Source organism: Cricetulus griseus, chromosome 3 (genome assembly GCF_003668045.3).
Source record: "Cricetulus griseus strain 17A/GY chromosome 3, alternate assembly CriGri-PICRH-1.0, whole genome shotgun sequence".
NCBI classification, from domain to species: Eukaryota; Metazoa; Chordata; class Mammalia; order Rodentia; family Cricetidae; genus Cricetulus; species Cricetulus griseus.
In genome coordinates, this window is record NC_048596.1 from 146041050 (window position 1) to 146068959 (window position 27910).

Sequence of the window (27910 nt, forward strand, 5' to 3'; positions counted from 1 at the left end):
AGTTAGGATGTAAACTCAAGGATCAAGATCTAGTATCTTTTACCCTGACCACAGCCCAAGCCAATGTTTGCAGTCACGCCCAGGTGGGTGATTTTTCAGTGTTGCTCTTTGTTTTCTTTTTTTTAAGGCACATTAAGAGATGTTTAAAGAAGGCAAATAGATGTAGGGCCCCTGTTTGGAGGAGAGGACCCTGGAGCACTCTTCTCTTCATCTGCAGGCTGCAGTATGGGACCTCCCTCAAATATTCCCTGTAGTTTTTATTATTATTATTACTCTTTGGGGGTCCTGCCACCCAGTTCCCAAATAAATACATGAGACTTATTTTTATTTATAAATGCCTGGACTTGACTTGTTTCCGGCCAGTTTTTACTAACTTAAATTATCCGGTTTCTCTTCTTCTATGTTTTTGCCTCTGGGCCCTTTATCTCTCTTTATTCTATACATCTTTCTTTCCTTCTTACTCTGTGGCTGGCTATATGGCTGTATGGCTGGCCCCTGACATCTTCCTTTCCTCCTTTTCTCTCTCCTTGCTCATGTCCCTAGATTTCTCCTCCTATCTATTCTCTCTGCTTGCCAGTTCTGCCTGTTTCACTTTCCCAACTAGCTATTGGCTGTTCAGCTCTTTATTAGACCAATCAGGTATTTTAGACAAGTAAAGTAACACAGCTTTACAGAATTAAACAAATGCAATATAAAAGAATGTAACACATCTTTGCATCATTAAACAAATATTCCACAGCACAAAGGAATATAACATATCTTAAACTAATATTCCCAACAATTCCCAACACAGGAGAACCCTGCCCATCAAGTAATCATTGACTGTATTGTCCTGGGCAGCCAGTAAAACCACACACTTTACTGGAGGGGGACTTGTGTGGAGATACCTCTGAGGAATGTCACAATAGATAGGACAGGAACAACATGGGGTCAAGATGTGATAGAGGTTGGGGCAGTAGAACCTTTTGAATAAGAGAACGAACTTCCAGTCCATACTTACTTGGATTTAATCTGGCTCCTCTACATACCACCTCAGCCTCAGATTCCTTGTCTGTAGAGTAGGATCATCTCATATCAAGAACGAGTTCTCCATCCCCTTTTAACCTGATCCAGCATTGAAATGCTGCTACTACTTCCATTAGGCAGGGTCAGCAATGAAGGATTCTGATTTTCCAAAGATGCAGAAGGTGGGCCAGTTCTTAACACTGGTGTGATAGACTGAAAGTAGGGGTGCCTCACTCAGGTGATCTCCATTCCCATTCAGCTGATCAGGAACTCTGTCCACAATTGAGACTAATGCCCTCTGTCTAAGGACGACCTGGATGGGCTCCTTGTGACTCACAACATTCTGATCCACTTATGTTGCAAGTTCTTTTGTACCAGGTTACTGTATGGAAACTAGGGCTATTTATCACTAGTCTCGCCACCTCACCATCTCCATCCACTTTTCCAGTTCCACATGAAATCTTTTGGTAGAGAAGCTGTCCCTGTCTACCTTAAGCAGAGCAATGTGCCCAGCACATTGTCCCCACAGCCCTGTGCTCACACTGGTTATCAAACTGTTGGTGAAGTGAAGTGCTTGGGCACCACTAAAATTCAAAAGAAGCTAATTTAAATTAAGAAGCAACTGTACTCTCTTATGTCCACTTCCTGGAGACATTCAAGAAGCTGTTGTCCTCCACCATCCTTGGAGAAAGGGTTTCCTATTGCTGTGCTAGACTATCCTGGGAACAAGAACTTAGGTAGGGAAAAGGTATATTTGGTTCACAGTTCCAGGTTATAGTCTTTTGTTGCAGGGAAGTCAAGCAGGAAATTGAAGCAGCATCCACAGTCAAAAATAGAGAGCAATGAATTAATGCATGTCCACTAGTGCTCAGCTCAGTTTCTCCACCCTTATACAAGCCTAGGGAATGGTGTTGCCTGAGGTGGATGAGTCCACACCTATTAGCATAATTAGGACAACTTCTAATGAAGGTGGGGTTGAAATGAGTTCACAATACCCAAGATAAATGATAAACAGGTATTCATCAGGGAAGCACTAGTGGGCAGTCCCTCCTCTTCCTTATAAGGGATCACATCTGCACACCTGAAGCCATGCTCCTAGGATGTGGCCACCACAGCAAGTTCACTGGTAAAGCAAGATGCCACTACATTTCCCCTTTTTGTCTAAATAAGAGAGTTTTAAGCCTGATAGAAAAACTATATACAATGATAACAAATATCAAGTATAGTCCAGGAGAAAGAAAGGTAAAAACATACACAAATTTAGACCTACAACCTGCAGGAGCAACATTAAGCAAGAAACACATACTAAATGTCCAGTCCCAGGGTAATGGCATATAACAGAGATTACTCCGATAGCTGTCCTATTCTGGAAAGTCTAAGTCTTGAACCTAATATGCTCTAGTTAAGATAAGAGGGGATATTAGCTGTAACTATTTAGTTTTCAGTCTCATCAAAGACCTGAGAAGGAAAATAACATTACTAGGGTAAGCAGAATGTGCAAGTGGGCAACCTCCAATTCAGAGCTCATCTTCCAGGGGACTCTAGATCGTGTCAAGTTGATGGTTAAAACTAAACATCCCAGACCCTCTGCTCTCCTCTCTGCTTTTCTTGTGCCCCACAAGGTGTCTCTTTCCTTTCCTATTTTCTCTGTTCCTTTAACTGGTGTATGAACTTGGTCTCTCTCCTGGCAAGTGAGACTCATATCTCTTTGAGGGGGAGGGAGGTCACAATGAATGTAAACATGGAACCTGCCCCAGTATGGGCATGTAGACATAAACACTGACACACAGATCAACAGCCTTCTGTCCCATACTCATCCTCCTCTCCTCTCCTCTGGGAGATGCAGGAGTGCCCAGCCTGTCTCAGGCATCCCAGGAAAGCTACGAATGTGGAAAGACTGGTCTTTGTAAGCAAGTAATGAAGAATGGAAAGGTTGTACAGTGTCAGTCTTGTTTGCTCACTGAGTCCCTGTTCTCAGTGTTCTACTTAGCTGCAAGAATACTTGCTTTTAGCAATGAAAAGAATCACAAAAGCCTGATGTACAATGCAATTTGAGATCAAACCGTGCTTCTGCAGGTCTGAAATTCAGGGAGCCTGCATTGATGATATCCAGGGACACTGGCATGCCTCTGCTAGTCAGGGAAAGTCTGATCTGTCTCCTCTTGCCTGTGCTTACAGGCATAGGGGTTCTCACAGGTGGTCTGTAGACATCACTGACAGGCTCACAGAAACTGAAACTGCTCAGCCCTGTTCCCAGAATTTCTGATTCCCTAAGGCCAGTAAGACCATACCAAGTGATGCCACAGTGGTGGCTGTATTGTAACAATCTGCATGTAACCTGTCAGCTAATTTGAACCCTGTAAGCCATTGAAGCTGCTGAGATACAGGAAGTTAGAGGACTCGCTAGGCTCCCAGAGTGTATTGTCCACTGATGTGTCATCAGGAACACTTCCATCCCCTTCTTACTGGGTTCAGTCTTCCTACCTCCTTCATTTACAGATCCCAGAGATGAGGCAACTGAGAGTTTATTTACATTTTTGTGGCTCATATTTTTCTGCTGCTTCCTGGAAATCTCTTCCTGCTTTCCCTTTTGTTTTGTATTGAGAGGCTCTGAGGTCAATGTCAGGGTGCACTGAGGTTGTCCTAGTGGATAGAGACTGGGAAGAGGGTCCAGTCCATAGAGCCTCCTACCTTCCTTCTGAGTGGGGAGAGAACTGAGGTGGAGTTTATTCATGAGCACTGCCTTGTGTTTGGCCCTACCTGCCAAGGACATCTTCATGTTGCCAAGCATCCTCATAATTGGGATCCTATTACTTGGTGAGGCATTTATGAAGCCAAAAGGGCAATTACTGTTTCTGTGCTTATAGAGGTGAGAAAATAAGGGCAGTGAGGAGTCATGCACCCATGGTCACTAGGTTATGGCTCTTTCTTAAGCTTGGAAAGGACCAAACCCTTTTAGATTTCTGGAACTGAGTTCAGTGATGGAAACCAAGCCCTTGCCATTTGCTCACCCACCTTCAGTCCATGGGTATATCTTTCAAGCCTCTCATGGGCAGGAACTAGTGAACAACAGAGGGGGTGTTTCCAGGAGTTTACAGTCCAGGAAGAGGACTTGCCACCCAAAGGAGTCATCGATGGGGTGAGCATACCACATGCAGGTGCTGTGAGGCTTATACCACATGGACTGTATTTTGCTCCCAGCGCCCACGAGGTGGCCCACGAGGGAACCCCACATATTGCTGAATATGTGTTGGCTGGCACTGGAAGTCATGGGGAAAATGGCCAGAGGGAGACAGAAAAGGGAGACAGAAGCTGATTCCCCACAGGCTTGGAAGACCATGGAGGGTTGCTGGGCATTTCTTGAGAGTCACTCAAAACCATCAGAGTCTGGGTAGTGGCCACTGTGGGGACTGGAAGATGGGAGGATGGTGACTTGGCTACCAGCAGTGACAATAAATAGTGGCAGCTGTGTGTGAATTCTAGAAATAGAGGCTTTGAGGACACGGTGAATAATGACCTTTGAGCAGCAAGAGAGATGACCCAGCCACTGGGGTGTACACATAACAGAAGCTCAGAAAGAGTTCATGTGCCCAAGGCAGCTGATTCAGGCACATGCGCTAGGGGGCTGTGTCCTGATGGTTTGGGGTCAGTGGCCCTAGGTGACACTGTGCTGGCATTTGGGTACCTTCCCCTTCTTCACCACCTGCCCCACCCCCTCTGAAATACTTGCCTTTTCGCTGGTATACCATGTCTGGCAATCATTTGCAACTTTATTTTTATCTTTGGAAGCCAGGCACCACAGGTGAGCCTCATCAAAAGCTCTCTGCAGAGAACCGCTGTGTACAATTAGTGAATGGAGAAACGTGTCAAATACAAAAGAGTCTCCAATATGGCTCTCCTTGGAGTGTGGGCAGAACTTGTTTCCCAGCTGGGGGCACACACCAGGACCACTGAGAAAGGAGGTCAGTCTGGCAATCGTCTGCTCTAGCCTCTGCATTCTAGTTGGCAGGAGGAAGAGATCACAGCAGGTAAAACTCCAGGCCCTTATGCTCAATCCAACGGGAAAGGAAAAGAGAAAAACAGAAAATGCTAGAAAGACCGAGTGTGACTCCTTTAGAATTCTCAGGGATTCAGAGTCTGAACATTCACCAAATATAGCTTAGTAATACTTTATGTTTATACCTGTGTATGTATATGTGCATGGGTATGTGTTCATGTGGGTATACATGTGTGTATGAGGACACATACATTTATATATGGATTCAAGCTCAACCTCTGGTGTCATTTCTCTGGAGCCACCCACCTTGATTTGTTATGGAAACATGGTCTCTAGTTGGTGAGAAGGCTAGACTGGTTGGTCATGGAGCCCCAGGAACCTCTTGTTTGTGTCTCCCAGAACTAGATTCCAAGCACCAATGATGCCTCCTTTTTTTTTATAAGGCTTCTGGGAACTGAATTCATGTCCTCATACTTCCATGGCAAGCACTTTGCTAACTGAGCCACCTCTCCAACTCCTCTAAGTAATATTCTGTACCAAACTCAGTCATAACTAACATGGGCATGAGACACCAGCTGTCTGCTAACTGAAAATGTAAAGTGGTATATGGAGTGATACTTGCTTTGGTTGAGATTTTCTAGAGTGCAGGGATTGATTCTGGTTAATTTCTTGTACTTTCGGAGAATGGGCTCAATAAACGCTTGCTAAACAAATGGGCAAATCAATGGTTCACAAGTTTGATTCATAGACAAATGAATGGCTGGTATGCAGGGAATCCTAAGTAGTAAACCATGTCTATAAAGTACATTTGCCACAGTCAATCTGATGTCCTCCATCCACCCTGAGTCCCACTGAGACCCCAACTTCTAAAGTGGAGTCTTCACAGAGATCCTGCCTCACTTTGTATTTGAGATATTGAGTGATCTTGGCTCAGTTTCCTCTTGGACCAGATTGGGCAAGATTTTCCATTTGTTGGCCCACTTAGTTTTGAAGCTTAGTAGTCCAGTGCATTTAAAATGAAAGGGACACCAGAGTTCGTGTACTCCAACAGATTCTGCTCAGGAATGAGTGCCTTCCTCAGTGTGCGGGAGGGTCAGATGGATGAGCAAGACTGGGGGAAGGGCTTTGCAGAGGTAAGAAGGGTCTGGGGATAAGGATAGCCTTCTTTTTTTGATTTTTTTTTTTTTTTTGGTTTTTCGAGACAGGATTTCTCTGTGTAGCTTTGGAGCCTATCCTGGCACTCGCTCTGGAGACCAGGCTGGTCTCGAACTCACAGAGATCCGCCTTCCTCTGCCTCCCGAGTGCTGGGGTTAAAGGTGTGCGTCACCAATGCCCGGCTAAGGATAGCCTTCTAAGACACATCAGAATGGCTGAAAGTTAAAAAAAAAAAAGCCAAGCGCTGGCAGGAGATGGAGACTCCTGTTTTCTTGAGATTGCTCTCACTGTATAGCTCAGGCTTGCCTGGAATTCTCTCTGTAGCCCGTGGTGGCCTCAAACCTGTGATACTCCTGCCTCAGCATCCTGAGTGCTAAGATTCTGTGGTATCACACTTGAGATGGCTGTTATACTTTTCCAATCTTTCCACTCATTGGTTCTGCAGACATTCATGGCCTATGCTGATCACAGCAGACCCAGGGAATATAGAGGTAGACAAAGCACAGCCCTTACTTTAAGGAATTTACCACCCAGCAGCAGACTGTTGGGCAAGAGGCTTGTGAAAGGTTTGTGTTGTGAGGGGAAATGAATTGAGTGGCTACAGCTTGGGACTGGAACTTTTGATTCTGTCTTAAATGCAAGGACGATTATCACGAATCTATTTTGCACTAGGTACAGTCTGTGCTGCTCTCTTAGCTCTTAGACACACCCCTGGAAGCCAGGTCATGGGAGAGGAGCCCAAAGGTGGACAGTCACTGGCAGCAGCATCTGCTTAGCTCCAGACTTTATCTTCCTGCTATCTCCAGATGATCCAAGGAGTAGAAGTGACCAGGAGCAGACAGCTAGGAGAAAGCTTATATGCTTAGCCAAGCTCCACACTGCCCAAGTCATCCATGAATCTGCAGAGACATTTGGGGCCAAGGCTGACTTTTGACACTTTTAGCCTGCAATGGACCATTTATGGTCTGTAAATAGCTGGGTGTTTCTCTGGGGACTGAGGTGACAATGACTGGATAGTGCTATTCCTATTATGACCTGCTGTCCCCTCCAAAGATGTCATGTTGATGGGAAGTGTGGGTTCTAATGTCCATTCTTTTGAAGGGGATGACCTGAAATGGGTTGCATCCCACAATATGATAGACTAATGCTCTTAGGATCTCAGCTATTCATTCTAAGAGATGCTTTGGTGGGAAATTAGACGTGCAGAATCTTGAGCTCTGATCTTATTCAATTTTTAATTAATTTTTGTGTAATAAGCTGTAAGCACATTAATATCAATGAGATGCTTCCTACAGTGTGAATAAGCTTTCAGGAACCAAGGGTATTGTTTTCCCCTTTATCTGTGACGAATAAAGGTTACTGGTTCTCTAAGTATTATTTTCTGGTTTCTTTGGATGTGGGGCTAGAGGAGAGGAATTAACTTCCCCAGCAGGCTTGGGTTGAAATGTCACAGACACATATGAAAGCAATGAGAAGAGTCAGCTTCTTTGTGTGGAGAACCCATCCAAGATTGACCTGCTAGAAAGTAAAAATTTCTTCCAGTTCTAAGTGGACAATTGTAGACTCTCTAACCAAATGGTCAACAGAAGCTGCTGAAGAAGAATTCCAAACTGAAGATATTTGAAGTCTTTATGTGGCAGATTTTGCTATGCCTAGATACACATACCCTGATGTCTGGGCAGCTGCCTTCTGGGATGAAATGCTTTAACACAAGCACATTGGTAAGCAAATCTCATGTAGCTACAAATTCACTGAGACTCACCAATGAGGGCACTGTTCACAGCAGAGTGATGCCTTTGAACTGGATATTTATGGATGATTGGAATATGGATATAAGGGAAATGGCAGTCGTTCCCGGAGACAGACAAAACCAAACTATACTCCAACAGAGTACAGACAGTTTTCAAATCCGAGGAAAGTATGCTGTATGCTTTTGTTTCTTCCAGCCAGATGGGTGTCTTGTCACCTCTCTGCCACAGTTGTACTATGCCAGTTCAGCGAGCATGCCTGACAATGACAAGACTGGGACCCAGAAAAGTCTTCATTGCAGCCAGGCCTCCTTGGGCCTGGTCTCGTGTGCATCTTGCGTATCATGACTCTGTTATGTCCAAGGTCACTGCTAAAAATTGTGCCTGAGTAATGGAGAGGCAAGGTGCAACTAGCATGAAGTGCTGAAGTTGGCAACAGGGATGAGTGTGGATAATGGAAGTTTATCCAAGAAATCTCTTTGGTTCGACCTTTCTCGGGACTGCATTATTCTGTACACTGGGCGGGTGCAGTCTAAGACTCCTATCAAATCCCTTGTGATGATTGAGGATATTAAGGCGCCCCAGGCCTGTACGTCTAAACCTCATTCCCTGTGACATTGTAGTTGATGTCAAGCTCATGAAGTCTCCGGTGAGACCACTTTCTTGTCTTTGGCCTTTTTGTCTCTGGAAAAGAGAGAACAAGGGTGCTAGATAGCTTTTCCATGAAGCCACTGAGGACTTGGACTGAGCTAGTTCTGATGAACTGGAGTAGCATTATTTCAGAGAAGTGAGCTGTTTTGATGACTCTAGCTCAGGGACTCTGAATAAACTGAGAGGAAGCACAGGCTTGGGTTTGGATAGCTCCAGCAATGTGGTTTTCAGCAGAATTCATGACTATTGACATCTCCTTCCTTATTTCATCCATCCCATGAGGCCGGGTTGACTATACCCTGACCTTGACGTAAAGGTTGTTCTTCCCCCTGTGCTCTTTGGGGGAAGAACATTCTCAAGGGAGGCGCTGGGATGCTGATCTCTGGCTAGCTGTTTCTGAAGGACTCCGAAGAAATCAATCAGGATGCTCCTTGATAGAAAAAAAAATTGACCTCTTTGCTCTAATCCCTGACTTTCAATGGCATTCTTTTCCAAGGACAACAGCATCTATCCACAAGCGGTACCACTGACAAGTGGGGACCAGTCAGCAGGATTGGAGCATCTCTCACAGTAAAGTGGCCAAGAAAGGATGGTGATTCAGGAAGGGGAGAGGGGAAGCAGAGGCCATGAGCAGCCAGAAGCTCTTTGCAGCTTCAGCATGGATGATCTAACCACTTTTTGTTTTTCTCATTAATTTGTTCAGTCTTCCTCCAACTGTGCTATCAGCAGGACATTCATGTCCCTCCTGAGGGCTGTGCCCCTCCCCCTATATTCAGAAATCTGATGATTGACTCAGTTCGAAGGGACTAGTCATACTTTCTCCTCTAATCAGAGGAAGCAGTGGCATTTGATGAACTCATTGCTGCTTCACACAGAGCAGCTGGTTAAGACTGGTTTAAAGCCCAGTGTGGGGGCTCTTGCCTATAATTCACCATTTGGGAGGTAGAGGAAAGAGGAGCAGGAGTTCAAGGCCAGGCTGGGTTACATGAGACTCTGTCTAAAATCAAACTAAAAATCAAAATGATGTAAAGATGCTTTGGTCATCAATCTCACTGGATCTGAGGATTAGAGGAAAGCACAAATTAAATGCCTGGCAAGAGCAGGCTACACTGTTATTGAGACAGCCGGGCAGCCTCCTAGGATACCCCAGGCTTGATACACCTCTAGGCTTGATACATTCAACACAAATGATCTGAGCCAGAACAGTCGAAGGGGACCCAAGCTGGGCTCCTCTCTCCAGGTTTTCCCCTCCTGTCTGTGGAAGAAGTCTTGTTAGGTGGCCACTCTGATTCCTCACCTACAAAAAGGGGGTCAATGAGGCATGAATGGTCGTGCCCACATTCTCAGTGCCAGCCTGAAGTATGTATCTAGAGCTTGGAGAGAGTGCGGGTGGGGGGGGAGGAAGGAAGGGAGGGAGGGAGGGAGGGAGGGAGGGGAGGGAGGGAGGGAGGGAGAAAAGAAGTTATAAAAACAGGTTGGTGGGTTTTGGCCTTGCTGTCGGGCTCCAGTGAGATCCCAGCACTGCACATAAGGCTCTCTGAAGCTCCTGGTGTAAAATGTCCTGCAATGGAGCTGGGTTTCCTCCTCCTTTCACCTGTGGCTTCTCTCTTGCGCTTTCTCCTTTAGTAAGGAAAGGGGGAACACATGCAGCTAGGATTACTGAGGACACTGGTAACTAGACCTTTCTCCTAATTATAGAAGAACATTGTGTTCAGGTTGGATATCAACTTAGATCTGGACAAAAACCTCTGATTCTTCTGTAGAATACAGGTGTTCATGGGGCTGGAGAGATGGCTCAGTGGTTAAGAGCACTGGCTGCCCTTACAAAGGAACTGGGTTTGGTTCTCAGAAGCCACATAGCAGCTCACAACCATCTATCTATACCTATAGTCCCAGGGGACCCGATGCCCTTTTCTGGCCTTTGTGAGCACCAGGCACACATATAGTCCATAAGTATACATACAGGCAAAACAAATACATCTTTTAAAAAAATCAGGTGTTCACCTCAAAGGAATCCTGTCTTTGGGACATGATTAAAAGTTAAAGGATTTCTGGTATGTGGCACTTGGAACTGTGCTTTAATTTCCTGGGGAGGGATCAAATTCCCTACAATCCTGCCAACAGTGCTGGTCTAGGCTCCGGATACTTACCATGTCAGTGCATGGCAAATGGCATCTCAATGCAGTTTAATATTTTATTTTTAGACTGAGTGAAGCTGATCATTGTTCTGTTCCTAAAAGCCTCTTCCACTTCACTCTCTGGGACCCATCGGCTCTTGTCCATTGCTCTTTTTCATTGACTTCTTGACCATTTTCTTATGTATTTTCTGAACTCGTTATATGTTAAGGGGATCATTATTAGGAATAATGCACAAGGGGAAGCTTGGCGAATTCCGTGGCAGGTGAAGGTGACTGAGGCCGAGGACAAACACACCAGGCAGACAGAGCTTAGTGAGAAGTTTCATTAGAAAAGGAAAAGGGGAGACAGTAAAAGTCCTGTCTGCCCCAGGGGAACAGGGAGAAAGAGAGCCTAAGTGGGCAGGGGTCTTTCTTTTAAAGGGGTCCTTCTCACTTGCATGCTGACTACTTAGCTATGGATCCCTGGGCTGACCCCGGCACTGCCTGAGTGCATTCTGCTAGGTGACAGGGGCAGGCCAGCATAATGCCTGAATCCTTACATTCCCACATTTACTTATTATTGAAAAGTGTGGAATTAGGCATGGCAGGTTAGGGAATAAGGCCGTCGAGTTCTCAAGACTACTTCCTGTTGACCTGGGGGGCATTGACCATCTTTGGGGGACCTAAATAAGCTAGGGTGCTGCCATGTCCTGGGGTAACAGGTTGTTTCATCACAGTCCAGGCTGTATGGAACCCTCTGGTGCCTCTTAGACCTGGCAAGATGTTGACAGAGCAGAGGACAAGGTTAAGTTTAGGAAATTTCTTTTCTTAGGTCCTGGCACTTGAGGGGAGAAGGATCATAAGATGATGGCAGGGTTCCCAAGGGGATCTCAAGATGAGGGAAGGGAGTCCCTGGACCAGGGAAACGTTGAATGATATTATTTGGAGTGAATCTGACCTGTTTGGGTGGGTCCAATTTGGCTCCCTTCTACTTACAAGAATTCTTTGTGAAAAGTTAAGGTTTAGTATATCTCAGCAGACAAAATTTAGTTACTTGCCTTAAGCACATAGGTAGCTAGGTAAGGCTTTATCCCTGTATTAATTAATCTGTACTTAGTATAGCTACAATAGCATTAGTGTAGGATTTGTCTGGAGAACTGAATCCAAGCTAAGAGGCTGTGGAGAGATGTTTTACTCAGAGCCTTCAAGCCCAACAGTATCTGGTTTTAACTTAATAGGTTAAATTTATGCCTGTGAAGGACAAAGAAATGAAGAAAAAAGCCCCCTTTTTTAATAGAACCTTAATGTTAAAAACTGACAATAGTGAAGGTCACACGGTATGGGAAAGAATAACCTCTTAAGTTTAGTTCATAGCTAATTTAATTTAATTTTACTCTGTTAGGTCACTCTTGTAAACAGCTTACAGGAAGGACGGGGTGGTGTAAATATTTTATTAATATTTGAAAGATCTATTTATTTGAAATAGATCTTTATAACCTTAAATTTTTATCAATTAAAAATACATATCAATTTAAAATAAAATTTTTATCATCATAGAAGAATACATAACAATTTAGGAATATTTGAGTCTTATTGCTTCCTTAGTCTAGAAGGAGATGCACATACATAGAGAGTTAAAGTTGACTTACATTTTTTAAACAGTAGCTACACATAGATATGTTAAATAGGCCTTGGTAAATGTAAGAAAGAAGAACAAGAGTGTGATCTCTGATTCTCATGTTGTAGCAAACAGACAGGACATTTAAAGAGACAGAGTGGACTTAGAACTGCCAGTGACAAGAAAGCAGATCTGCTGCAGATGGAGCAGGCAGACTTTCTGTGTGAAACGTGTGCCCTACCGGGCCCTGTAAAGGCACGCCACTACACAAACAAGCCATGCACAACAGAGCCAGTAAAAGAAGAAAATCGAGACAAAGAAATAAAAGGCAAAAAAAGTAAATGAATTGTATCTGGCAACAGGTTTTGACGGCAGAAGCTGGCCAGACTGTCCCTCTGCCTAGGCTGAGCAAAGGAGGTAACCCATGGGTTGGGCAGACCTACGGCTAGGCCCTCAGTCAAGATGGCAGCTACCACAAACAGGTTCTTGTCCACTGGCAGAAGTTACAAAGGTCCCGTAAAGTTTTGAAATATAATTTGTTGGTTTGTTTTCCACAAGTGAGGCAGAAAGATACATGAAGCCAATAGGACACCAAGGAGCACAACATCCAAAAAGACCCCCATAGACCTGGGAAATGAATGCACCAATCACTATGGACAGTGCTAGGGTGTAAAACCCAAGAGACCCCTATGGGTCTGAGAAACGACACACTGCTCAGTGAGAGTGGGACTAGGGTACAAAACTAGAAAACCTCACTCATGGGGGAAAAATAAAAATAAAAACCTCTCAGAGCATCCTGAGCAGAGGCTGTCTCAGGCCAGCCCACTGTGATCTAGTGGCATAATGACTGAATCCTTACAATTATCCCTTCCTAGCACAGGTTGTGGTTTCTTCCAAGGTTGTTCTTTGCCTATTACTACTGTGTCTGGGGTTTTGATTCTTTTTGTATAGTCAAATTTAGTAATTGTTTCCTTTATATCTTCTAGATCCTGAGCCTGAATTATAATGGCCTTCTTTGGGGATATAAATTGTTCTTTCATGATTTTCTTTTTATTATAAGTTTTCTTCTTTCATGGGTACTTGTGCTTTTTCAGGTTTTAAAGAAAACGCACACACAAGTTTGCTTCAGTTTTTCTTTTGAGACAGAGTCTCATGTAGCCCAGGCGGCCCTCAAACTCTCTGTGTAGCTGAGGATGGCCCTGGGATTCTGACCTGGCTGCTTCTGCCTCTTAATTGTTAGGATTACAAGCCTGTGCTGCCACACTTGGCTTATGTGGTACCTGAGGATCAAACCCAGGACTTCATGTATGGAGGCAAGTGCTCTACCAACTGAACTACATCCCAGGCCCCAGAAGCTAGCTTTATGTAGTTGATGTTAAAATGTTTATATTGACAACTAATTCAAATAACACACAAGACTTAATCTCTCTCTCTCTCTCTCTCTCTCTCTCTCTCTCTCTCTCTCTCTCTCATGCACGCAGCCTTAGAGCTGAGTTTTGAGAACTGGCCCTGAGACTTTTGCCAACTGCAAGATGGTTGCTGATCTAATCACCAAGATTACTTCTCAGACTCATTCTTGGCTGCATTTATTTGGCAAATGCTTATCCCTTGTTTACTTCCATAGATAATGAATTCAGATTTTGATGACCTAAGTTAAGACACAGTTTGCTGGCTGGAGAGATGGCTCAGTGGTTAACAGCATTGCTGCTCTTGCAGAGGTCCTGGGTTTGGTTCCTAGTACTCAAATGCCAGCTCACAACTCACCTGTAACTCCAGTTCCAAGGGAACTGCACATCTGCTGCAAAGATGGCTCAGTGGTTAAGAGCACTTACAGCTCTTCCAGGGGGCTTGAGTTTGATTCACAGCTTCCAGAACTGCTGGTAACTCCAGCTCCTGGGGATCTGATGCCCTCTGCTGGCCTCCACAGGCACTTGCATTAACATGCGCATGCACACACAGGATACATAATTAAAAACAAATAAATTTTAAAATGTTTTCTAAGCAGAATGAGAGGAGAAGGGCTGGTAGGCAGGACTATGAAAGTGTACAAAGAACAAAGATGTGGGAACTAATCATGGAGACCTCTGCCCCTCGAGATCCTATCTGCAGAGAACTGTAAGGCACATGGAGGCAGCTGCCAGTTTAGAATACTTCCTGCTATTGGACTATGAAGCATGAACTCAAAGCATGTGGTCCTACGGGGGAGAAGCCATCTTGGATGAAAAAGGGAGGAGGATTGATCAGGGAGTAAGGGAAGGGACAGGGTCCTCTGCACATGGCTCATTCTGTTGTGGAACATTTAACTAAGTAAAAAATTGTCTACTTAAAACATTTGTTTATCCTGTGAAATATTACTTTAACTATGTGAAGGTGTGTTACATTTGTTTCTGCTGCCTTTGCTAAAGTTGTAAAGATGTGTTATATTTGTTTGTGCTGCTTAATTATGTAAAGACTGTTTCATCTTGCCGGCCTAAGGCACCTGATTGGTATAATGAAAAGCTGAACAGTCAATGGCTAGGCAGGAGGGAGATAGGTGGAGCTAGCAGGCAGAGAGAATAGGCAGGAGGAGAACTCTAGGCTGGAAAAAGAACAAGGGGAAAGAATGAGGGAGAAAAAGAGCAAGACATCTGGGGCCAGCCAGGCAGGCAGCCACCAGCCAGCTAGACAGAGTAGTATATACAGAAGGAAAGAAAGGCAAAAATCCCCAAGGCAAAATGTAGGTGAAGAGAAACAAGTTAAGTTATAAGAACTAGCAAGAAATGAGCATAAGATAAGGCTAAGCATTTGTGACTAATATTAAGTTTCTGTGTTGTGATTTGGGAGCTTGTTGGTGGCCCAAAACAAAGCCTGTTACATCATTCTCTTTGGATTATGCATTTTATGAGCAGTGTCTCAATGTCAGCTCTTCAAATGAGATATCTGGGACATTCTTTGAAGTCCTCTGCTCTGCTTCTTCCCTAGTATGGGTCCCCACCTGCTCTCTACCTGTTGTCCCCTCTCACAGCCTCCAAAGGCTGAGTTCTTTGACAATAGTTCAAGCCCAGTAATCTTTGCCTGAATTCCTGGTCCAGAGTATAGATGTGTGCTTACCCTGCAGCTAGCCAAACGCTGGCCCCATCCCACTAAGCTATCATCACATACACCAGTAGTCATGTTTATTTACTTACACTCTCAACCCCTGGAGACACCCCAAGTTCCCACACTTGTTGCTTGGTCTCCTCCATCCACAGCAGTGATTGTTTCTATAAATCTCTGGAACTCATGACATGCCCTTGCATGTCTTTCCTCTCCTGCCTGGCTCTCCAACTTCCGAGTTTCTCACAGTGTGCCCTAAGGCTGATAAGGAGTGGGGTATGACATTGCCTGCTTCTCTTTCTGTAGTTTCTCTACAGATGTCTTCAGAAGGCACTGGTTCTTCTGCAGCCTCCTCTGATGGAGTCTGGGGGTGAGCTTGACTATCTTCCAGAATATGCTGTTGGGCTTGCACAGCTACATAAAGCATCTCCCTAGGACTTGTGATCCATGCTACCCATTATCTTTAGCTTGGGACTCTAGCCAGAATTCAGATAGGACAGAAAAACCCTCTTCATAGCCTGTTAAAGTTTTATGAAGTGTTTCTGCTTGGTTGAGTTTTATTAAAGCAGCATGAATGAATATGGGCATCTCACCTTCTGCCCAGAAGCTGCCAGAAGCTAGTGTCTGCTACGTGTCTCAGCCAGGTCTGATTGTGTGGGAGATTACTGATTCCTCCCTGGAACCACACTGGATGTGACTAGCTGAAGCCTGGGATGGGAAATGGTGTCATAGGCCATTACTCTCTGGAGCAGGCAGGCCAGCAACCAGTTTCTCCAGCTCTGTGCCACATGTAATGACTGCTACTGCTGTGATAGGGAGATGGAGATGACCACCTCAACCTGCCTGGAAGGAAGCCCAAGGAACTGTGCAAGATGAACAAGTGCTGAGTACAGGAGTGGAAAAGAGGCCAAACTGTCTCCTTAGTTTCCTAATTTTATTTTTGCTCTAGGAGCTCTTACCTGGAATTACATTGCATTATTCCATTTTTCTGGCTCTGGCAAGTCTAGCGCTGGATGCTGACTTCTGCTTTCTTGGTTGCTATCCTGTCTTCCTGGTTCTGACAGAGCTGAGAAACCTTTTGGATTTATAAAGCAGAAATGAAAGAGGCATGCTGTTGTCACAGATAGAGATGGGAATAAGAATTGACCTGAAGGATCTTCCATGGCCCACCAGGAGGAGATGCAGCAGGCGAAGGATTGCACACATTTGCAGTGTGGAAGCAGGTTGCCAGCAGTGAGGAGAAGCACAACTTGGGGACACCACCCTAACAAGGGCTTATAGTATGATGCCCCTGTCACAGCATGGAAGCCTGGGACTGTGAATGACTATAGTCAATCTTCTCTGGCAGGCAAGATTAGATCTACCTTGCTAAAACCCAGATTGATCCTGTAGGATCTTCCAGTACCCTGTCCTGCAGCCATCCCCTCCTCACTGTATACTAGGCAGCGGAGGAACTGAGAATGATTCTGTTGGCTAGCCAGCATCAGCTAGGACAAGCTGTTGCCATACGTTGTTTGACTGAGATGATGGTGATAAAGTGAAGATAGCAGGCTCTTTCCTGGAGAAGTTTTAAATTCAAATAATAAAGATATTTTGTAAAAATGAGGCCTCACAAGTAGGCAGGAATGCCAAGAGGCATATGATTGAGTAAGGAGAGTAAGCCAGGAAGAAACAGCTTCTAAGGAAAGTAGAAGGGTGGGGTATGGGAGAGTAGAAGGGTGGGTGGGACAGCAGAAGGGTGTAGAATGGGTGGTGGTGTCAGAAGCACTAGAAGATGAAGTGAGATAGGTCTGGGTCTCTGATGGGCAGTTAAAGATCTTGCTAGAAGTTCTTTGGATCCTGAGCCCCCACCCCCACCCCACCCCCGAAGTTCTCCAGGCACATCACCGTTCTGATCTGTTGCAGGGCTCTGGAGAGATGCAACTTCTTGTGGAGATCTCTCCACAAGCCTCACTGGAGCTGAGGAAGGCCATGGTTGTTCTCCGAGGCCACTGATTGCTCAAGTGCCCACTGTGCCCTGATGATACTGGGTGTAGGCCTTTCCTCTCCACATTGTCCACTTGTGGCTGGTCTCTGCCACTTCGGCTTCTATGAGGCAGTGACAGGTTGGAGAATGTCTAAGAGGGGACCCCAGGGACTGTGCATTGTGTATAGGAGAGGACTTTGGGCAGAGATATGGAAAGGAAGACTGGGGTTCCACTTCTGCCTTTTGCACGCTGAGAGGATCTGAATGCAGAGAAGTGGGCTCTGCTCTACAGGGCAGATGTGGGACTGGAGAACAGGATCTTTGTAGACCTCAGTCTGGGCTTTCCTTCTTTCTTTTTAATCTTTAAAAAATCCCTCTATTGTCTCTTTTTTCTTTTTTAATTTTATTTTATGTGTGTTGGTGTGGAGAGGTCACATCTCCTGGAACTGGAGTTACAGACAGTAGTGAGCTGTCATGTGGGTGCTGGGAATTGAACCTGGGTCCACTGGAAGAACAGCCAGTGCTCTCAATCGCTGAGCCATCTCTCCAGCCCACAGTCTGAGCTTTCTAATTAGGAGTACTCCGAACTAGAATGTGTCTCTTCACAAAGTGCTGAGCCCCTTCTCAAATAGAGAAAGCAAGCAAAGCCAGATGCTCCACATGAAATGCTGTAGAAGAGGTCTTTGCAGTCGCTGGGGCCCCCAGGGCCCCCTCCCCGACGCTGACCCAATGCTCTGTTCCCTTGCTTTCTAATAGGAAATGGAGGTCTTGTCCGGCTGCTGACCTGCCTAAAGGGGGAAATGGAGTTTGTTGACTGCTGCTTTTTAAAACTGAATTTAGAAGCAGGCAAGAAATAAATCTATTTTCAGAGCAGCACATGCCAGCACAATTTATATCAAAACTCCCATCTGCCCATCTGAAAGGCAATGGTGGGGACCAAGCAGTCAGTGAGCCAGCAACAGGCTTACGTGTTGAAGAATGTGCATTCCACAAGGATGCTCCTGAATCTAATCAGGGTCTTTAGATGAAGTCCTAGCCATTGTGGTCACCATGATCAAATCACAGCTGTTCCCAACCCCCAACCTGCAACTTAAGGGCAGAGTGCTGTACTTTAAGAAATCTCAGTAAAATTGAGATGTGTAAAACATCACATGTACAAATAGAACCTGCAGTAGCAAAAACATCAAAATACATATTCATTATAGACAGTAATCTTAAGGTAATCTGCTGTAAGAGGTGAGTCTTCAAACTTGCATGGGTTGCTACAATAAAGGCAGATTGATTGTTGATGTCATGGCTTAAAATCAGTGAGCCGGGGCCCTGCTCCATCTGAACATTCAGGGACCCAGGCTTCTTCCTTCTCACAACTATCCTGTCAAATACATGACAGTAAACCTCAGTCCTTTGCATAGCAAATGAAGAGAGAAGGTCCAAATTATGATTGCCAGGGCTTGGAGGCAACATTGGTCATGTTGCCCACACTCCATCACTCTAAACTGTTCTGTGATACGACAGGGGCCTGGAGGAGGAGCTACCCATGAAAGGAGACCTCAGATATTGGCAAATACAGGAAGCCTCTGTCCCAGGATACAACTTTGCATGTGTCTCAAGAGATGTCTCCTACAAGTATCTTGTGAACTTCAGGCCAGATGTCAGGCTGGCACATGGTCTGTGTTCAGAGGCTGTGGGTAATATGGGCTTTGAAGATGTTGCAACACCCTGGTCTCTGAAGGGAGAGTGCAGCAATTTTTGGGTTATTTGGTAATGGATAAAAGAAGTGTTTTTCAGAGAAAAGTTCAAGTCAGGAGAGTTAACAGTTATACTTAGAAAAAGACCAAAAACCTGGAAAGAAGAGTAGGGAGCTTGCAGACAACCTTGGAAAAAATCAAGCTTCTGGGCCCCAACTGGAAGCATAGGCTGCGAGCCAAGTAAGCACTTGCTCTCCTATGTTCCCGGGAAAGTTACATCCTGGGGCTTGGGCCCATTTTGGTTCCTATGATAATGGCCAAGGCAATTTATCTAAGAGTTTATTTGGGCTTATTGCTCCAGAGGTATAGGAGTCCATCATGACTGGGAGGCATGGCAACAATCAGCAGGTAGGCATGAAAAAGAAGCTTAGAGCTCACATCTGCAAAGGCAAGCAGGAAACAGAGAGTGAACTGGAAGTGGGCAAGAGCCCATGCCCATTGGAGTACTTCCTCCAGCAGGGCTGCACTACCTAACCCTCCTCAAACAGCGCCACCAAGAGAGACCAAGTGATCAAATGCCTGACATTATAGAGGACATTCCTCACTCAAAGCACCACAGGTCCATTTCTTTACCTCCTTTAGGAGATAAGAACTGTTTTATCTGATCCCAGAGCCTTCTGCTGCCAGATCAAATTAGATTGTGAAGCGGGATCCAAGACTGTGCCTTGCCTATTATTGAGCCTTCGAATAGCTAACAAATGTTCATTAACCTTCTCCATAGAAATATTGGTTGGTGTTTGAACCTCTCATACTTTTACAGTATTGAGCAGCATATAAAAAAAGCTGAAAGACCTGGGGAGTTGGGGCCATGGTCTTTCCACAAAGACATAGTCTTCACACTCCCAAAATCTGCTTGTTTTCTCCTGTGGGTCCCCAGTTCTGTGTCTTGATGGTAGAATGAAGTGAGGTTCGTGTGAGGTGAACTGCCACACAGATATGACCGTTGGGTGAGTTTCTGTCACCCTCATTACACACTTAGTCAGACTGTCAAACGTCCAGGTGTTTCTGCTTCTCCAGGCTACAGACAAATCTTTTGTCTCTATCCTTGGAACATTGTCAGTGAAACTCAAAATCCACACGTGTAATCCTGTTCCCCAGTGTACAAAGAGAACACAGTAGACTCTTGGCTGGGGGCTGAAGGCTTCACAGTGTCGAGACCATTCTTTAAATATTCATTTCCATCAGGTTCAATGCATGATTCACTTCTTGTCCCCCTAGACCTCTGTTGTTTTGTTTTTTATTTTCCACCCACTTCCTTCTCCCCTCTTGGGGGATGTTGTGGGTAACTATGGTCTAAACCTCACAGTGACTCCCTCTGCTAGGATTAACAAATGGCCATCCATCAGAGTGTGTTGGTAAGTGAATTGCTGCTGCTCAGCCAATCTCAAATGCATTTAGCCATGGAGTCACTGTGATCTTATGCACCACTCAGGGGAAAGAATTGCAGGCAACTAAGCTATGACATTGTAGTGCCTGCTTACTGCTTGGGACTTTTGCTTATTTCTTACATTAAGTTAGGTATCCCTTTCTATGGTATAGATAGAAGGCATAGGCCCGTGAATGGAATAAGGATTCTGAGATGCCCACTTAGAAGTTGACATCTTAGAATCTCTCTCTGAGCCATTGATATGTGTATGTTCCCCAAACGATATCATTCTCAGAGCCAGGATAAGCATTGTCATTTAGCATCTCTAAAATTAGGCCATAAAAAAAAAAAAACATAACAAGAAGTCCTCAGTGGTGCTCAGCTCCAAGGGGCCTCCCTCCTTGGCAATTACATAAAGCTTTTTATTATTATTCTCTGAGTACTGGGATTGGAAGCACCCAAAGGGATCTCAAGTAAGCCAGGTAAGTGCTTTGTGGAGAGACATCACCAGCCTGGGAACTTTCTTTTACTCCTATGTCACTGGTGTTCCTTCCTTTATTTTATTTTATTTTATTTTATTTTGTGTGTGTGTATGTACATGTCTATGTGTGTTTGCCGATGTGAGTGTACTTACATATGTGTGTATGGACACCTACAGAAGCCAGGAGAGGGGGTCTTAACCCTTGCAACCGGAGTTATGGGTGTTTATGAGCCACCTAGGATCTGAATTCTGATTCTCATGATTAACCAGTAAATGCTCTTAATTGCTGAGTCATCTCTCCAGCCCAGAGCTTGGCTTTTGACTCGCCATCCTCCAACCCATAACAACTACACAGGACTCATTTGGTTCTTGGGGTTAAAGGACACATCACTTTGGTCTCATCAGTAGACGCTCTATATGGATTACCTCAGATTCTGACAATAATGCCATGAGATAGGAACCAGTTTACAGAGGAGAAAAACGGGCTTTCAAAGTGAAGTAGTGGTGGGATCAGGGTCTCAACTCTGCTTTCTTGTCTGTTCAGGTCTTCAATGTGTTTCATTATGGACATCACTGAATACCACTCCCATAATAACCAGTCACCCTGAGTAGGAAGCATAGGTTCCTATTTACACATGCCTGAACTCAAAACTGCCTTCTGCTCCCATCAGCAGTACCAGCCTAGAGAAATCAGCCTATGTCTCTATTTTCCCAACCCCTGTATGTGATTCCATTTTACTCAAACATTCCTGACACCAAATGTGTGGGGTTTCCAAAAATCAATCCTCCAGCTCTCCAGATACCAAATAGGTGTCCAGTGATTCAATTGGATTCTGACACTAACTGCCTGGAGTTAATGTCACTGACCAACTGCCTATAAATTAGTGGCTCCCACAACCACTTCCCCGGGTTCAATAATCTGCCATGGTAATGGCTCTAAGACTGAGAAAGACATTTTCCTTGCATATGTGGCTTACAGCAAAGTATTCAGATAACTAGTGAGGTTCAGTGCTACCCAGAGCAAGATCTAGAAAGATCCTTGGTGCAGGAGCTTCTTTCTGCCCTAGAATTAGAAAGTGCCACTCTGCTGTCACCAACCTGTAGCCTCTTCAAACCCCATAGTTTAGAGTGTCTTTTAGGGGCTTCATTAAACAGGCATGATTGATTAAATAATTATCCATTATCCCATTGACTCACTCTCCAAGCTGTCTTCCCTCCCTGGAGGTCACAGGTTAAGGATATAAGTGTCAACCCGTAATCACCTGACTTGATCCTCTGTCAAATAGTCCCTGTTCAGGGGTCCTCAGATGTGTCCTCCATGGTGGAAGTTTGGGTACAGCTAAGTTGGCTTATTTATGGACCCCAGAATATGCTCCTCTACCCTTGTCATTCAAAACAAACAAACAAACAAACAAACAAACCCAAGAGTTCCTGAAGCCATGTGCCAGGGCCCAGGACAAAGAGAGCTGTAGGAGTGCAGTCATGCTATTGAGCTCACAGATGGGCTGTGAGCTTCAGGCAGCCAAACCTGTATAAAGGGACTAACATGGTAACCATGTTTATTCCTCATCCCCCAGAGTGGCCATTCACAGACATCATGATCAAGGAATATCTTTGTGTGGATGGATACTGTAGTAGATACAATGTCCTAGGTAGCTGGGGGTTAATTACAAATCTTTATGTTCTAGCCCTTCTTGAAAACATCCTTAGGAAATTTCAGAATTCATTTGTCTTGCATGCCATGAGCATGATTTAATATTCTGCTTGTTCTCAACACCACTTCTTGTTACCCGGGGCTGCAAGGAGAGTCAGGAAGGATGGGGAGCATTGAAGACAATGCAAACCCATTTCAAAAATTAATTTGAAGTACAAAATGTTTTGAAGTAATTTACCTTTCTGCTTGGGTTTTCAGCAAAATGCTCATGTGTTTAAAGATACAAAATTGAAAGAGAGGTAAAGGCAGTCTTTCCTTATATGCAATTACCCCTCTAATATCCATTCGATCACTTACTTGGAAAATACTCATTCAAAGCTGCTACATGCCAGGCAAGGACCTGGCATGCAATGGTAAGCATGAATGCCTTCCACGTGAAGCTGCTGTCTGGTCAGTAGGAAAAGAATTGCCAGGAATTATTGGAATTGTGGGAAGCCATGGCAGAAATCTAGGCCTGGCCTGGGTCTTGGGACCTGGGGCAATGACACCCAGATAGGGAAGTCATTTTGGAGAAAAGGACACAAGACATGAATACAATATGGGTCAGAATCAGGCAAAAAAAAAAGAAAGATTTGTGTAGGGAAGGTTCTGGGTGAGCATACCTGGTATTGTGCAAGTGCTGAGATTAGTGAGTTTGGGACAGAGAGTAAAAGAGGGGACACATAGAGAAAGGAGAAGAGAGGAACAACCAAGCCCTGGCTGATTGTCTAGGGAGACGTCTGCAATCCCAGACATTCATTATTTCAGTGGACATTTATTTGGTGCCAGGAATGCTAGAAGCACCAACTACTACATACCTCATATGTACAATAAGAAGGCCATGGCCCTGGGCCTTGAGGACCACACAGTTGGATGGAGGAGATGGTTCTAGAAGGGTAATCTAGCATAGCAAATGAGAGAGTAAGAGACACAAAGAGAACCTGTCTTGTTAATGGCTGCATCCTGAGTGCTCAGCTGTCATGCTCCTGGCAGGAGGCAGATAGCCAATGAATACCTGGTTATTGATAGCATGAATGAAGAGAATGTGTCTCTCTTTCTCCACTCACTAGCTATTTAAGCCATTTTCCTTAGTCTGTATTATAGATCGATTTCAAAACATCCTAGTCTCATCACAAAACAAGTGAATCTTCTGACAGAGTGTTTGGAAACCAGTATGGGACAGATGTGATTTGACCTTGCTGTCACAGAGCTTGCAGCATAATGTGGATGACAGGCATTAAATAACTAGCCACACAAATAATTATGTGTCGTAATTTAAAATGATGGCATGGAATACAAGATGTATGAGGTGATGTCAGGGAACATGAAGGGACCCAGGAAGACTTTCTTGGGAAATGGATATTTGAACGAGGTGCTGAGGGGCAAAGCCGGGGGGTGGGGCAGAGAAGAATGTCTCCGATACTCAGGAGAAAGGGTAGCTACACAGGCTACACAAGTTCTTGGAATAGCATGGAGCACACTATGTTCCAGACAAAGGCCAGCATGGCTGGATCACAGAGAATAGCTAAGCAAGCTGCAGGGAGCCTGGACTCCTTAGAGATGATCATTTCTTCGATAAAGAGAATTTGGTAGTCATCAAAAGGTTTTTAGATGGGGAGAAATGTGATCAGATTACACTGGCTTCTGTGAGGACAACAGGAAGAGACACAGATGTGCCTACACACACATACATAGATACAGGAACACACACATATGTACATATAAGTGCACATATCCATATTCAAGTACCTACCTACACATGTATGCACATGTATGCACATGCACACATGTACACACACATGCACACATAATACACTAATAAGCATATGTGTGCACATAATATACATACACATGCATACATGTGCACACATGCATACACATATATTCACATACGTGCACACACATACACACGCATAAACATATGTATACACACCACACACACACTCCGGTGGCTATCAATGCCCTGTGCATAAGCAGCCATGTCAACAGTAAACAGACACAATTACAAAATGACAGATGCCTACCACATTATTTCTTCTAGTCTTTCAGAAATGACTGCTCCTTCTTCTCCATTAAGATGGGAACTAGAAACGTGCCTTGTGATTTGTTTAACCAATTCTGTGGAATAACAGGCACAGTACTTCTCTTGAGACTGGTGTTTCCTAGAAGGGATGAAGGTCAGCAGATAATTTAGTAGAGCCTGTTCTTTAGGAGGGTTGAGGGGTTCTGGGGTGCACAATGGGGCAAGAAAGGAATCCACCCTGTCAGCCTTTGGCTTGAAAGCAAACATTACCACATACTCAGTCCAGCCTGGGAGCTCTCCTTTGGACAGTGAAGCTAGTTCTTATCTCACTTTCCCCATTAATGATGAGCTGTTAAATTACATTGTTCATGCTATCTGCAGAGAGAGTGACGTGCTGGCCTAAGGTCTCCTTGTGGCTTCCCTGATGCCTGTCATCTCACCCTCTCCTAATGGCTTAGGGAGGAAGCAGTGCCACTTGGGAAAACACCCCCATGGCTGCCACTTCCTCTTCTCAGGGGGTCTCCAATTTCAGAAACAGAGCTGTCATGGCTGGAAACAGTGTCCTTTGAGGGTAAGAGACACCTCGAGGGGGAACTATAGCCCTGGAGTCTGTGCCCTTCACATCTCCCAAGAGGCCCCTCAGGAATGTTAATGGGTTGAGGAGGGGCTGGATGGTGGGGAGGCTGGACTTCATTCCTTTCCCCCCTGTTCATTATTGGAGCTTTTCAAGCTTGTCCCTCGCTCTGATCTGGTTTCTGTGGGAAGTCTGAACAAGATGCTGCTTTCTTGGGGTTAGCTCTGCAGATAATAAGGATAATTATATCTGTGTGTTTAACGTCTCTCAGAACCAAAGGTAAACTAGTACATGGGAGGGAGGCTCCCCCCCCCAGCAAGTGGACAAGAATGGCTGGGAAGGATGCATGAGTCTCAGATATCTCGAGGTAATCTGTGTCTGCTGCTGCCCAGCAAATGTAAGCATTGGAGTCCTGGACAGAATGAAGGCAAGGGAGGGGTCCACTGCAGAAACCTGAAAGGATGTAGGGAGATGTCCCCATAGAAGGGGTCACCCTTCCACCAACTCACTGTGGGATCTTGGATAAGTCTCCCTTTTACTATTAGGTATGAACATCACATCTTTCCAGTGGTCACAACAATGAACTATATGAAACATGTCATCTTTCCTCTTGGTGGCCAGCATTGATTGAGTGTCACAGTTCTTTTGGTTTTAAATGAGCAGCAAAACCAAAGAGTTTGGGGAACAAAGCATGAGCCTCAGACATTGTATTACACATGCCACCTTCTGCTTGCTGATTTTTGTCCCAGCGTGCTTCTCCCTACAGCACTGTCCTAGCTAGATGTCAGAAGTTGAAACACAGGGCCATGTTGGCCTTCCTGTCCTGGAAGCTTGGCCTTGCTCTCATTAACTTGTCCTTATCCTGTGAAACATGGCTAAAGAGCAACATTGAAATTTGAATACCAGCCTACTCAGGTGGGTGGAAGGGTAGCACTAACTTACAGAATAATAAATAGTATAGTTAGACCAGTGGAAGAAGGGGATAAGCAAGACTACCCTCACTCTTTCTCCTACCATGATGAGCTCTGAGATGCAAGTTGGCTTTGCAAGTGTTGACTGAAGAGCCCTACATGCTGAGCAAACACACTTGCCCAAGGGCCAGCTGCAAATCCTCCAGCATGTGTTCAACAGTGGCCAGTACAGCCAGGCATCCTGTGGTAACCCTTTGTGCCATCTGTCACCTCTGTGTCCTTTATTCCTTGTCTGGACTTCAATTTCCACCCAGGCTCTGCTTTCTGTCGGGGTCTGGCTAAGCCTTCTGACTTTAAATTTGGACCTGCACTTGTTAGCTGAATGAGAATGAAAATTCTACACACCCTCTTAAGAAGTCAATTTCCTTGTGATACTCAATGTAGAGTGAGCATCACACTCTCTTTCGGATGTGGAAAATTGAGAAACAATCTGTAGAAAATGCTTAGTGCAGCACTGATGAGCATACGTAGTAGCTGCTGAGCAGCATAGCTCTTTCATCGTGTCCTTCATCATTGAAGCTAGTATCTACTAGTATTGTCTGTAACAGCAAAGGCTATCTATCACCCCAAATATCTGTGCTTCCATGGTGAAGTTATTGTTCAGAAAATCTATCCAACCAGGAACTTCATTTCTCAACCTTCCTTGCAGCTAAGGAAAACCATGTGACTAAGTTCTGACCAATGGAATATAGATAGAAGCAAGGTAATGCCACGCCCCAAGCTGGTTAAAGTGTCCTTGCTGCAGTGTGACTGTATGCCAAAGAGGCCAGAGCCCCCACCAGCCTGCACCACAGAATGGTACATGAGAGGTCTCCATTCGCCAGATTCTCCTCTCCACACCAGGAAGCTACAGCTGAACAAGAAATTCATGTTTGTGTTTAACCCCAAGAATTTGGAATTGGTGTTATAGCAGTGTCACTTTAATAATTACAATGTTGTTGCCATTGTTGTTTTACTGGTATGGGCATGGTCATCATTAACCATTCAGGGTAGGAATTTCTCTATGATGCCCTTTTAAGGCTTTTCTAATGTCTAAGCATGTAGACTCTTGATTTGAGTCCCAACCCCTCCTGTTAAGAGTTTCATAGCCTCCACACTAAGTCACCGTAACCCCAAAATGGGTCACACTGGCATAATGAGTTCTGGATAAGGTCATCTATATAAGGATCATTCCTGGTACAGAGTGAGTACCAGTAAAAGACAACCACTTTAATCATCGTCACCATCCTCTCCATTGTCTTCATCTTCTCCACCATTACCATCCTCCTCACCTTTATTTTCTCTACTACTACCACCTTCTCCATCATCTTCATTATCTTGATCAACACCATCCTCTCCATAATCTTCATTTTCTCTGTCACCACCATCCTCTTTACCATCTTCATCACTACTATCATTTGTCTACAGAGAAACAATACTCATTGAATAGCAGGTACATTGGCTCTTAGGCTAAGAGAGATAGAAAGACATACATGATTTGATAAAGGCAGCTGAGCAACCAGAAGAGGGAGTTATATGGTCCTGAGGACAGCTGTGGCCCACCTTATTCTCTGCTAAATGCAGGCTGCATTCTGTTAGAAGTAACTGCCATATGAAGATGTTTTAACCTGACTGACCATATGACTAACACATATCTTCTGAATGCTTCATTTCCCTGCACTGGGCCCTGTAGAAGAGCCAGTGAGGAGAAGGAGGAAAAGGGGGTGACAAGCATGGGACTAG

General features: G+C 44.7%; 1 pseudogene; it reads right to left on the reverse strand.

The window, feature by feature from the left end:
• LOC100762030 overlaps nt 1–27573 on the reverse strand; it is a 111963-nt pseudogene extending 84390 nt beyond the window's left edge.
• Nucleotides 27574–27910: the final 337 nt, after the last annotated feature.